The following is a 10,347-nucleotide window of genomic DNA, read 5'->3' as shown; positions in this document are numbered from 1 at the left end:
CTCTCCATCCCTCTGTCCCCTCTCTCCATCCCTCTCTCCATCCCTCTGTCCCCTCTCTCCATCCCTCTCTCCCCTCTCTCCATCCTTCTTTCCCCTCTTTCATCCCTCTGTCCCCTCTCTCCCCTCTCTCCATCCCTCTGTCCCCTCTCTCCATCCCTCTGTCCCCTCTCTCCCCTCTCTCCATCCCTCTGTCCCCTCTCTCCTCTCTCTCCTCTCTCCATCCCTCTGTCCCCTCTCTCCATCCCTCTCTCTCCTCTCTCCATCCCTCTCTCTCCTCTCTCCATCCCTCTGTCCCCTCTCTCCATCCCTCTGTCCCCTCTCTCCCCTCTCTCCATCCCTCGGTCCCCTCTCTCCATCCCTCTCTCTCCTCTCTCCATCCCTCTGTCCCCTCTCTCCATCCCTCTGTCCCCTCTCTCCATCCCTCTGTCACCTCTCTCCACTCCCTCTCTCCCACATTCCTCTCTTCTTATCGGAACTCAGCTGTTACTTAGCAACAGCTGGTCATTACTAAGGCAACACAACACAGAGACCAGAACACATACAGTTGAAGTCAGAAGTTTACATCCACTTAGGTTGGAGTCATTACAACTCGTTTTTCAACCACTCCACAAATTTCATCTTAACAAACTATAGTTTTGGCAAGTCGGTTAAGGACATCTACTTTGTGCATGACACAAGTACATTTTCCAACAATTGTTTATTTTTCCAAGACAGATTATTTCACTTATAATTCACTGTACCACAATTCCAGTGGGTCAGAAGTTTACATCCACTAAGTTGCCTGTGCCTTTAAACAGCTTGGAAAATTCCAGAAAATGATGTCACGGCTTTAGAAGCTTCTGATAGGCTAATTGACATCATTTGAGTCAATTGGAGGTGTACCTGTGGATGTATTTCAAGGCCTACCTTCAAACTCAGTGCCTCTTTGCTTGACATCATGGGAAAATCAAAAGAAATCAGCCAAGACCTCAGAAAAAACATTGTAGACCTCCACAAGTCTGGTTCATCCTTGGGAGCAATTTCCAAATGCCTGAGGGTACCACGTTCATCTGTACAAACAATAGTACGCAAGTATAAACACCATGGGACCACGCAGCCGTCATAACGCACAGGAAGGAGATGCGTTCTGTCTCCTAGAGGAGAAAAGTGCAAATCAATCCCAGAACAACAGCAAAGAACCTTGTGAAGATGCTGGAGGAAACAGGTACAAAAGTATCTATATCCACAGTAAAACGAGTCCTATATCGACATCACCTGAAAAGCCGCTCAGCAGGGAAGAAGCCACTGCTCCAAAACCGCCATAAAGGCAGACTACGGTTTGCAACTGCACATAGGGACAAAGATCGTACTTTTTGGAGAAATGTCATCTGGTCTGATGAAACAAAAATATAACTGTTTGGCCATAATGACCATCGTTATGTTTGGAGGAAAAAGGGGGAGGCTTGCAAGTCGAAGAACACCATCCCAACCGTGAAGCACGGGGGTGGCAGCATAATGTTGTGGGGGTGCTTTGCTGCAGGAGGGACTGGTGCACTTCACAAAATAGATGGCATCATGAGGTAGCAAAATTATGTGGATATATTGAAGCAACATCTCAAGACATCAGTCAGGAAGTTAAAGCTTGGTTGCAAATGGGTCTTCCAAATTGACAATGACCCCAAGCATACTTCCAAAGTTGTGGCAAAATGGCTTAAGGACAACAAAGTCAAGGTATTGGAGTGGCCATCACAAAGCCCTGACCTCAATCCTATAGAAAATGTGTGGGCAGAACTGAAAAAGCATGTGTGAGCAAGGAGGCCTACAAACCTGACTCAGTTACACCAGCTCTGTCAGGAGGAATGGGCCAAAATTCACCCAACTTATTGTGGGAAGCTTGTGGAAGGCTACCTGAAATGTTTGACCCAAGTTAAACAATTTAAAGGCAATGCTACCAAATACTAATTGAGTGTATTTAAACTTCTGACCCACTGGGAATGTGATGAAAGAAATAAAAGCTGAAATAAATCATTCTCTCTAATATTATTCTGACATTTCACATTCTTAAAATAAAGTGGTGATCCTAACTGACCTAAAACAGGGGATTTTTACTAGGATTAAATGTCAGCAATTGTGGAAAACTGAGTTTAAATGTATTTGGCGAAGGTGTATGTAAACTTCCGACTTCAACTGGATGTATATATAGTGTACATCTCTTAGTTTTTCTCTAGGAAGCAGCAGACCTGTAGGCTAATCTCTTGTTAAAGTCAGCTGTGTCCATAATCAGGTACAAATTCAATATAACCTGTTGTGTTCAGTGTTTCTACATCCTCAATATAACCCTACATCCGTCCTCAAACCGATACCACGGCGGCCCTCAAGGAACTTCACTGGAAACCATTTATCCTGAGCATTAATTTATCTGGGGATTTTAACAAAGTAAATTTGAGAACAAGGCTACCTAAATTTTACCAGCATATTGACTGTAGCATTCACACCGGGAAAACACTGGAACACTGATACTCTAACTTCGGCGATACATACAAGACCCTCCCCCGTCTTCCTTTCGGCAAATCTCACCATGACTCCATTTTGCTCCTCCCTTCATATAGGCATAAACTCAAACAGGATGTACCCGTGACAAGGACCACTCAACGCTGGTCTGACCAATCGGAATCCACCCTTCAAGATTGTTTTGATCACGCGGACTGGGACATGTTCAGGGTAGCTTCAGAGCATAATATCCACGTACACGCTGATTCGGTGAGTGAGTTTCTAAGGAAGTGTAAAGGAGATGTTGTACCCACTGTGACTATTAAAACCAAGCCACTGCCTGTTCACCCCGCTATCATCCAGAAGGCGAGGTCAGTACAGGGGCATCAAAGCTGGGACCGAGAGACTGAAAAACAGCTTCTATCTCAAGGCCATCAGACTGTTAAACAGCCATCACTAGCACATTAGAGGCTGCTGCCTATAGGCATAGACTAAGAATCACTGGCCAGTTTAAGGAATGGAACACTAGTCACTTTAATAATGTTTACATATCTTGCATTACTAATCTCATATGTTTATACTGTATTTTATACCATCTACTGCACCTTGCCTATGCCGCTCGGCCATCGCTCATCCATATATTTATATGTATTTATTCTTATTCCATTCCTTTACTAAGATTTGTGTGTATTAGGTAGTTGTTTTGGACTTGTTAGATTACTTGTTAGATATTACTGCACTGTTGGAACTAGAAGCACAAGCATTTTGCTACACTTGCATTAATTGAGGATACCCTAGGATAGGGGGCGCCACAGCGCATTTTCAAAAAAAATCGTTCCCATTTTCAACGGCCTACTAATCAAACTCAGAAGCTAGGGCATGCATATACTTATTATATATGGATAGAAAACACCCTAAAGTTTCTAAAACTGTTTGAATGGTGTCTGTGAGTATAACAGAACTCAAATGGCAGTCAAAACCCCGAGACCGATTGAAACAGGAAGTGGAATTCAGAATTGTGGACTCGACTTCTCATCTTTCCCTATAAATCACACCGTTAACCATGGTTCAGTGAGCACTTCCTATTGCTTCCACTAGATGTCGCCAGTCTTTTCACAGTGGTTTGAGCCTTCAACAGTCGAAACTCAGTGAATGAGACTCATTGGAAATTGGTCACAGGGGATGGGCCATCACCATTATGACGCCGGCGGCCATGTCTAACCCCACCTTTGAAAACGGTTTGAAAGGCAATGAAATCATCCCCCTCGAATCTTATTGGCTCTCTTGGTGTTACAGGCCCTGAAGATTAATGTTTTACAATGTTTGACATGTTTGAACGAACCTACAGGCGGGAGAATCTCATTTTATCCGGAACTTCAGCCCTGCGCTTGGAGAGAGCCCTAGGACGCGCTACCAACAGCAGGCTAATGGAACGTGAAGTATGGACTTTTTCGACCGAAAATACATCTGTTGTGGACCTGGGATGCTTTCTGATGAAGACAACTAAAGGTAGGCGATTATTGACAATATTATACAAGATGAGATGTGACATGCGATTGTTCCAAGATGGCGCCGAGCTCTGTATATTAGCTAATTTTCTGAGTATCGCATCTCCTTTTATCGCAAAGTGTGATTACCCAGTAAAGTTAATTTAAAATCTGGTATGACAGGTGTTCTCAAGAGATATTCATCTATAAATGTTAGATTGAGAATATAAATTAAAAAAATCGTTATCGGATAGTAATTTAGGGAATTGTAGCATTGTTTACCGGGACGCATTTGAGGGGAAATTATTTAGTCAACGTCAGACGCCGATGTAAAATGCTGTTTTTATATATAAATATGACCTTTATTGAACAAAATAATGCATGTATTGTGTAACATGATGTCCTAGGAGTGTCATCTGATGAAGTTTGTAAAAGGTTAGTGCTGCATTTAGCTGTTTTTTGATTATTTGTGATGCAAGTGGTTGGTCGGAAAATGGCTATGTTGCTGCTTTTTACGATGGACATAATCTAATGATTTGCTTTTCCTGTTAAACCTTTTTGAAATCGGACGACGTGGGTCGATTCAGAAGAGGTGTATCTCAAAAAAAAAAAAAAAAGTATAAATATATATTTTTTTAAATTATGATTTTTTTTAATGCTAATGGCGATATGATTTTTCGCTGGATTTTGATCCCGCTGACGGGATGAGACGCTGAAGAGGTTTTAACATCTACATCCTCAATATAACCTGTTGTGTTCAATGTTTCTACATCAATATAACCTGTTGTGTTCAATGTTTCTACATCAATATAACCTGTTGTGTTCAATGTTTCTACATCAATATAACCTGTTGTGTTCAATGTTTCTACATCAATATAACCTGTTGTGTTCAATGTTTCTACATCAATATAACCTGTTGTGTTCAATGTTTCTCCGTCCTCAATATAACCTGTTGTGTTCAATGTTTCTACATCAATATAACCTGTTGTGTTCAATGTTTCTACATCAATATAACCTGTTGTGTTCAATGTTTCTCCGTCCTCAATATAACCTGTTGTGTTCAGTGTTTCTACATCCTCAATATAACCTGTTGTGTTCAATGTTTCTACATCCTCAATATAACCTGTTGTGTTCAATGCTTCTACATCCTCAATATAACCTGTTGTGTTCAATGCTTCTACATCCTCAATATAACCTGTTGTGTTCAATGCTTCTACATCCTCAATATAACCTGTTGTGTTCAATGCTTCTACATCAATATAACCTGTTGTGTTCAATGTTTCTACATCAATATAACCTGTTGTGTTCAATGCTTCTACATCCTCAATATAACCTGTTGTGTTCAATGTTTCTACATCAATATAACCTGTTGTGTTCAATGTTTCTACATCAATATAACCTGTTGTGTTCAATGTTTCTACATCCTCAATATAACCTGTTGTGTTCAATGCTTCTACATCAATATAACCTGTTGTGTTCAATGTTTCTACATCCTCAATATAACCTGTTGTGTTCAATGTTTCTACATCCTCAATATAACCTGTTGTGTTCAATGCTTCTACATCAATATAACCTGTTGTGTTCAATGTTTCTACATCAATATAACCTGTTGTGTTCAATGCTTCTACATCAATATAACCTGTTGTGTTCAATGTTTCTACATCAATATAACCTGTTGTGTTCAATGCTTCTACATCCTCAATATAACCTGTTGTGTTCAATGTTTCTACATCCTCAATATAACCTGTTGTGTTCAATGCTTCTACATCCTCAATATAACATGTTGTGTTCAATGCTTCTACATCAATATAACCTGTTGTGTTCAATGTCTCTACATACTACTTACTCATATCTACTAGACATCTTCAGCATAATCAGTTGTGTTTGTGGTTTATTCTTGCCAAACATTAGGGTGTCTTCCAGTACATTATAAACATCTGTATTAATTTACAGTCAGGAAAAACTGTCAATGTGAACCAATGATGTAATGTTATGACATGTTGTTGTTGATCAGATCGTAGTCTCCCGAAACCTGGCGTGTTGTTCACCTCTTGGTGTGATGTAATGACGTGTTGTTCTCCTCTTGGTGTAATGACGTGTTGTTCTCCTCTTGGTGTGATGACGTGTTGTTCTCCTCTTGGTGTGATGACGTGTTGTTCTCCTCTTGGTGTGATGACGTGTTGTTCTCCTCTTGGTGTGATGACGTGTTGTTCTCCTCTTGGTGTGATGTAATGACGTGTTGTTCTCCTCTTGGTGTAATGGCGTGTTGTTCTCCTCTTGGTGTAATGACGTGTTGTTCTCCTCTTGGTGTGATGACGTGTTGTTCTCCTCTTGGTGTGATGTAATGACGTGTTGTTCACCTCTTGGTGTGATGACGTGTTGTTCTCCTCTTGGTGTGATGACGTGTTGTTCTCCTCTTGGTGTAATGACGTGTTGTTCTCCTCTTGTTGTGATGACGTGTTGTTCTCCTCTTGGTGTGATGTAATGACGTGTTGTTCTCCTCTTGGTGTGATGACGTGTTGTTCTCCTCTTGGTGTGATGACGTGTTGTTCTCCTCTTGGTGTAATGTAATGACGTGTTGTTCTCCTCTTGGTGTGATGACGTGTTGTTCTCCTCTTGGTGTGATGACGTGTTGTTCTCCTCTTGGTGTGATGACGTGTTGTTCTCCTCTTGGTGTGATGACGTGTTGTTCTCCTCTTGGTGTGATGACGTGTTGTTCTCCTCTTGGTGTGATGACGTGTTGTTCTCCTCTTGGTGTGATGACGTGTTGTTCTCCTCTTGGTGTGATGACGTGTTGTTCTCCTCTTGGTGTGATGTAATGACGTGTTGTTCTCCTCTTGGTGTAATGACGTGTTGTTCTCCTCTTGGTGTGATGACGTGTTGTTCTCCTCTTGGTGTGATGACGTGTTGTTCTCCTCTTGGTGTGATGACGTGTTGTTCTCCTCTTGGTGTGATGACGTGTTGTTCTCCTCTTGGTGTGATGACGTGTTGTTCTCCTCTTGGTGTGATGACGTGTTGTTCTCCTCTTGGTGTGATGACGTGTTGTTCTCCTCTTGGTGTGATGACGTGTTGTTCTCCTCTTGGTGTAATGACGTGTTGTTCTCCTCTTGGTGTAATGACGTGTTGTTCTCCTCTTGGTGTGATGTGATGACGTGTTGTTCTCCTCTTGGTGTAATGATGTGTTGTCCTCCTCTTGGTGTGATGTAATGACGTGTTGTTCTCCTCTTGGTGTGATGACGTGTTGTTCTCCTCTTGGTGTGATGTAATGACGTGTTGTTCTCCTCTTGGTGTGATGACGTGTTGTTCTCCTCTTGGTGTGATGACGTGTTGTTCTCCTCTTGGTGTGATGTGATGACGTGTTGTTCTCCTCTTGGTGTGATGACGTGTTGTTCTCCTCTTGGTGTGATGTGATGACGTGTTGTTCTCCTCTTGGTGTAATGATGTGTTGTCCTCCTCTTGGTGTGATGTAATGACGTGTTGTTCTCCTCTTGGTGTGATGACGTGTTGTTCTCCTCTTGGTGTGATGACGTGTTGTTCTCCTCTTGGTGTAATGTAATGACGTGTTGTTCTCCTCTTGGTGTGATGACGTGTTGTTCTCCTCTTGGTGTAATGACGTGTTGTTCTCCTCTTGGTGTGATGACGTGTTGTTCTCCTCTTGGTGTGATGTAATGACGTGTTGTTCTCCTCTTGGTGTAATGACGTGTTGTTCTCCTCTTGGTGTGATGTAATGACGTGTTGTTCTCCTCTTGGTGTGATGTAATGACGTGTTGTTCTCCTCTTGGTGTGATGACGTGTTGTTCTCCTCTTGGTGTGATGTAATGACGTGTTGTTCTCCTCTTGGTGTGATGACGTGTTGTTCACCTCTTGGTGTGATGACGTGTTGTTCTCCTCTTGGTGTGATGACGTGTTGTTCTCCTCTTGGTGTGATGACGTGTTGTTCTCCTCTTGGTGTGATGACGTGTTGTTCTCCTCTTGGTGTAATGACGTGTTGTTCTCCTCTTGGTGTGATGACGTGTTGTTCTCCTCTTGGTGTGATGACGTGTTGTTCTCCTCTTGGTGTGATGACGTGTTGTTCTCCTCTTGGTGTGATGACGTGTTGTTCTCCTCTTGGTGTGATGACGTGTTGTTCTCCTCTTGGTGTGATGACGTGTTGTTCTCCTCTTGGTGTGATGACGTGTTGTTCACCTCTTGGTGTGATGACGTGTTGTTCTCCTCTTGGTGTGATGACGTGTTGTTCTCCTCTTGGTGTAATGACGTGTTGTTCTCCTCTTGGTGTGATGACGTGTTGTTCTCCTCTTGGTGTGATGTAATGACGTGTTGTTCTCCTCTTGGTGTGATGACGTGTTGTTCTCCTCTTGGTGTGGTGTGATGACGTGTTGTTCTCCTCTTGGTGTGATGACGTGTTGTTCTCCTCTTGGTGTGATGTAATGACGTGTTGTTCTCCTCTTGGTGTGATGACGTGTTGTTCTCCTCTTGGTGTGGTGTGATGACGTGTTGTTCTCCTCTTGGTGTGATGACGTGTTGTTCTCCTCTTGGTGTGATGTAATGACGTGTTGTTCACCTCTTGGTGTGATGACGTGTTGTTCTCCTCTTGGTGTGATGACGTGTTGTTCTCCTCTTGGTGTGATGACGTGTTGTTCTCCTCTTGGTGTGATGACGTGTTGTTCTCCTCTTGGTGTGATGACGTGTTGTTCTCCTCTTGGTGTGATGACGTGTTGTTCTCCTCTTGGTGTGATGACGTGTTGTTCTCCTCTTGGTGTGATGTAATGACGTGTTGTTCTCCTCTTGGTGTGATGACGTGTTGTTCTCCTCTTGGTGTGGTGTGATGACGTGTTGTTCTCCTCTTGGTGTAATGACGTGTTGTTCTCCTCTTGGTGTGATGACGTGTTGTTCTCCTCTTGGTGTGGTGTGATGACGTGTTGTTCTCCTCTTGGTGTGATGACGTGTTGTTCTCCTCTTGGTGTGATGACGTGTTGTTCTCCTCTTGGTGTGATGTGATGACGTGTTGTTCTCCTCTTGGTGTGATGTAATGACGTGTTGTTCTCCTCTTGGTGTGATGACGTGTTGTTCTCCTCTTGGTGTGATGACGTGTTGTTCTCCTCTTGGTGTGATGACGTGTTGTTCTCCTCTTGGTGTGATGACGTGTTGTTCTCCTCTTGGTGTGATGACGTGTTGTTCTCCTCTTGGTGTGATGACGTGTTGTTCTCCTCTTGGTGTGATGACGTGTTGTTCTCCTCTTGGTGTAATGACGTGTTGTTCTCCTCTTGGTGTAATGACGTGTTGTTCTCCTCTTGGTGTGATGACGTGTTGTTCTCCTCTTGGTGTGATGACGTGTTGTTCTCCTCTTGGTGTAATGACGTGTTGTTCTCCTCTTGGTGTGATGTAATGACGTGTTGTTCACCTCTTGGTGATCGACATATTCACTCTCTAGCTGCCAGACAAGCTTATTTAATCTGTCTTCTTGTCTTGGGTAACAGAGCTCTGTAACTGTTGTCATGGCAACCTGATCCATCCTTTATCCGCCCACCCGCCGAGGGATCAATTGATTCAATATTGAACGAGGCGCATCCCTACTCCCTATCTCCTCTCCTCTACTCTACCCCCCCCCCCTCTTTTCTCAGTTCTTCTGCCTACCCCCTCAAAACCCCTCTCCTCTCTGCTTCCAGCTCACGTCCTTCCTCTCCACCCTCTCTCCTCTCCCTCTACCTTCAAGCATCCATTATTTATGTCTCATCCTACCCACCTCTCAGGGTGAGGGAGAATAGAAAATACATTTTATATTTAGATGGCCAACTGTCAAATGAACAGAAAGAGTTCTCATGTAGTGGGAGTCTGTTGGGGACAGTCCTGCTGTTGCGGACAGTCCTGCTGTTGGGGACAGTCCTGCTGTTAGGGACAGTCCTGCTGTTGGGGACAGTCCTGCTGTTGGGGACAGTCCTGCTGTTGGGGACAGTCCTGCTGTTAGGGACAGTCCTGCTGTTGGGGACAGTCCTGCTGTTGGGGACAGTCCTGCTGTTGGGGACAGTCCTGCTGTTGGGGACAGTCCTGCTGTTGGGGACAGTCCTGCTGTTGGGGACAGTCCTGCTGTTGGGGACAGTCCTGCTGTTGGGGACAGTCCTGCTGTTGGGGACAGTGCTGCTGTTGGGGACAGTCCTGCTGTTGGGGACAGTCCTGCTGTTGGGGACAGTGCTGCTGTTGGGGACAGTCCTGCTGTTGGGGACAGTCCTGCTGTTGGGGACAGTCCTGCTGTTGGGGACAGTCCTGCTGTTGGGGACAGTCCTGCTGTTGGGGACAGTCCTGCTGTTGGGGACAGTCCTGCTGTTGGGGACAGTCCTGCTGTTGGGGACAGTCCTGCTGTTGGGGACAGTCCTGCTGTTAGGGACATCCTGCT

Source organism: Salmo salar, chromosome 28 (assembly GCF_965601325.2).
Source record: "Salmo salar chromosome 28, fSalSal1, whole genome shotgun sequence".
NCBI lineage: Eukaryota > Metazoa > Chordata > Actinopteri > Salmoniformes > Salmonidae > Salmo > Salmo salar.
The sequence above is the reverse complement of the archived record's forward strand: the minus strand, read 5'-3'. Positions refer to the sequence as shown.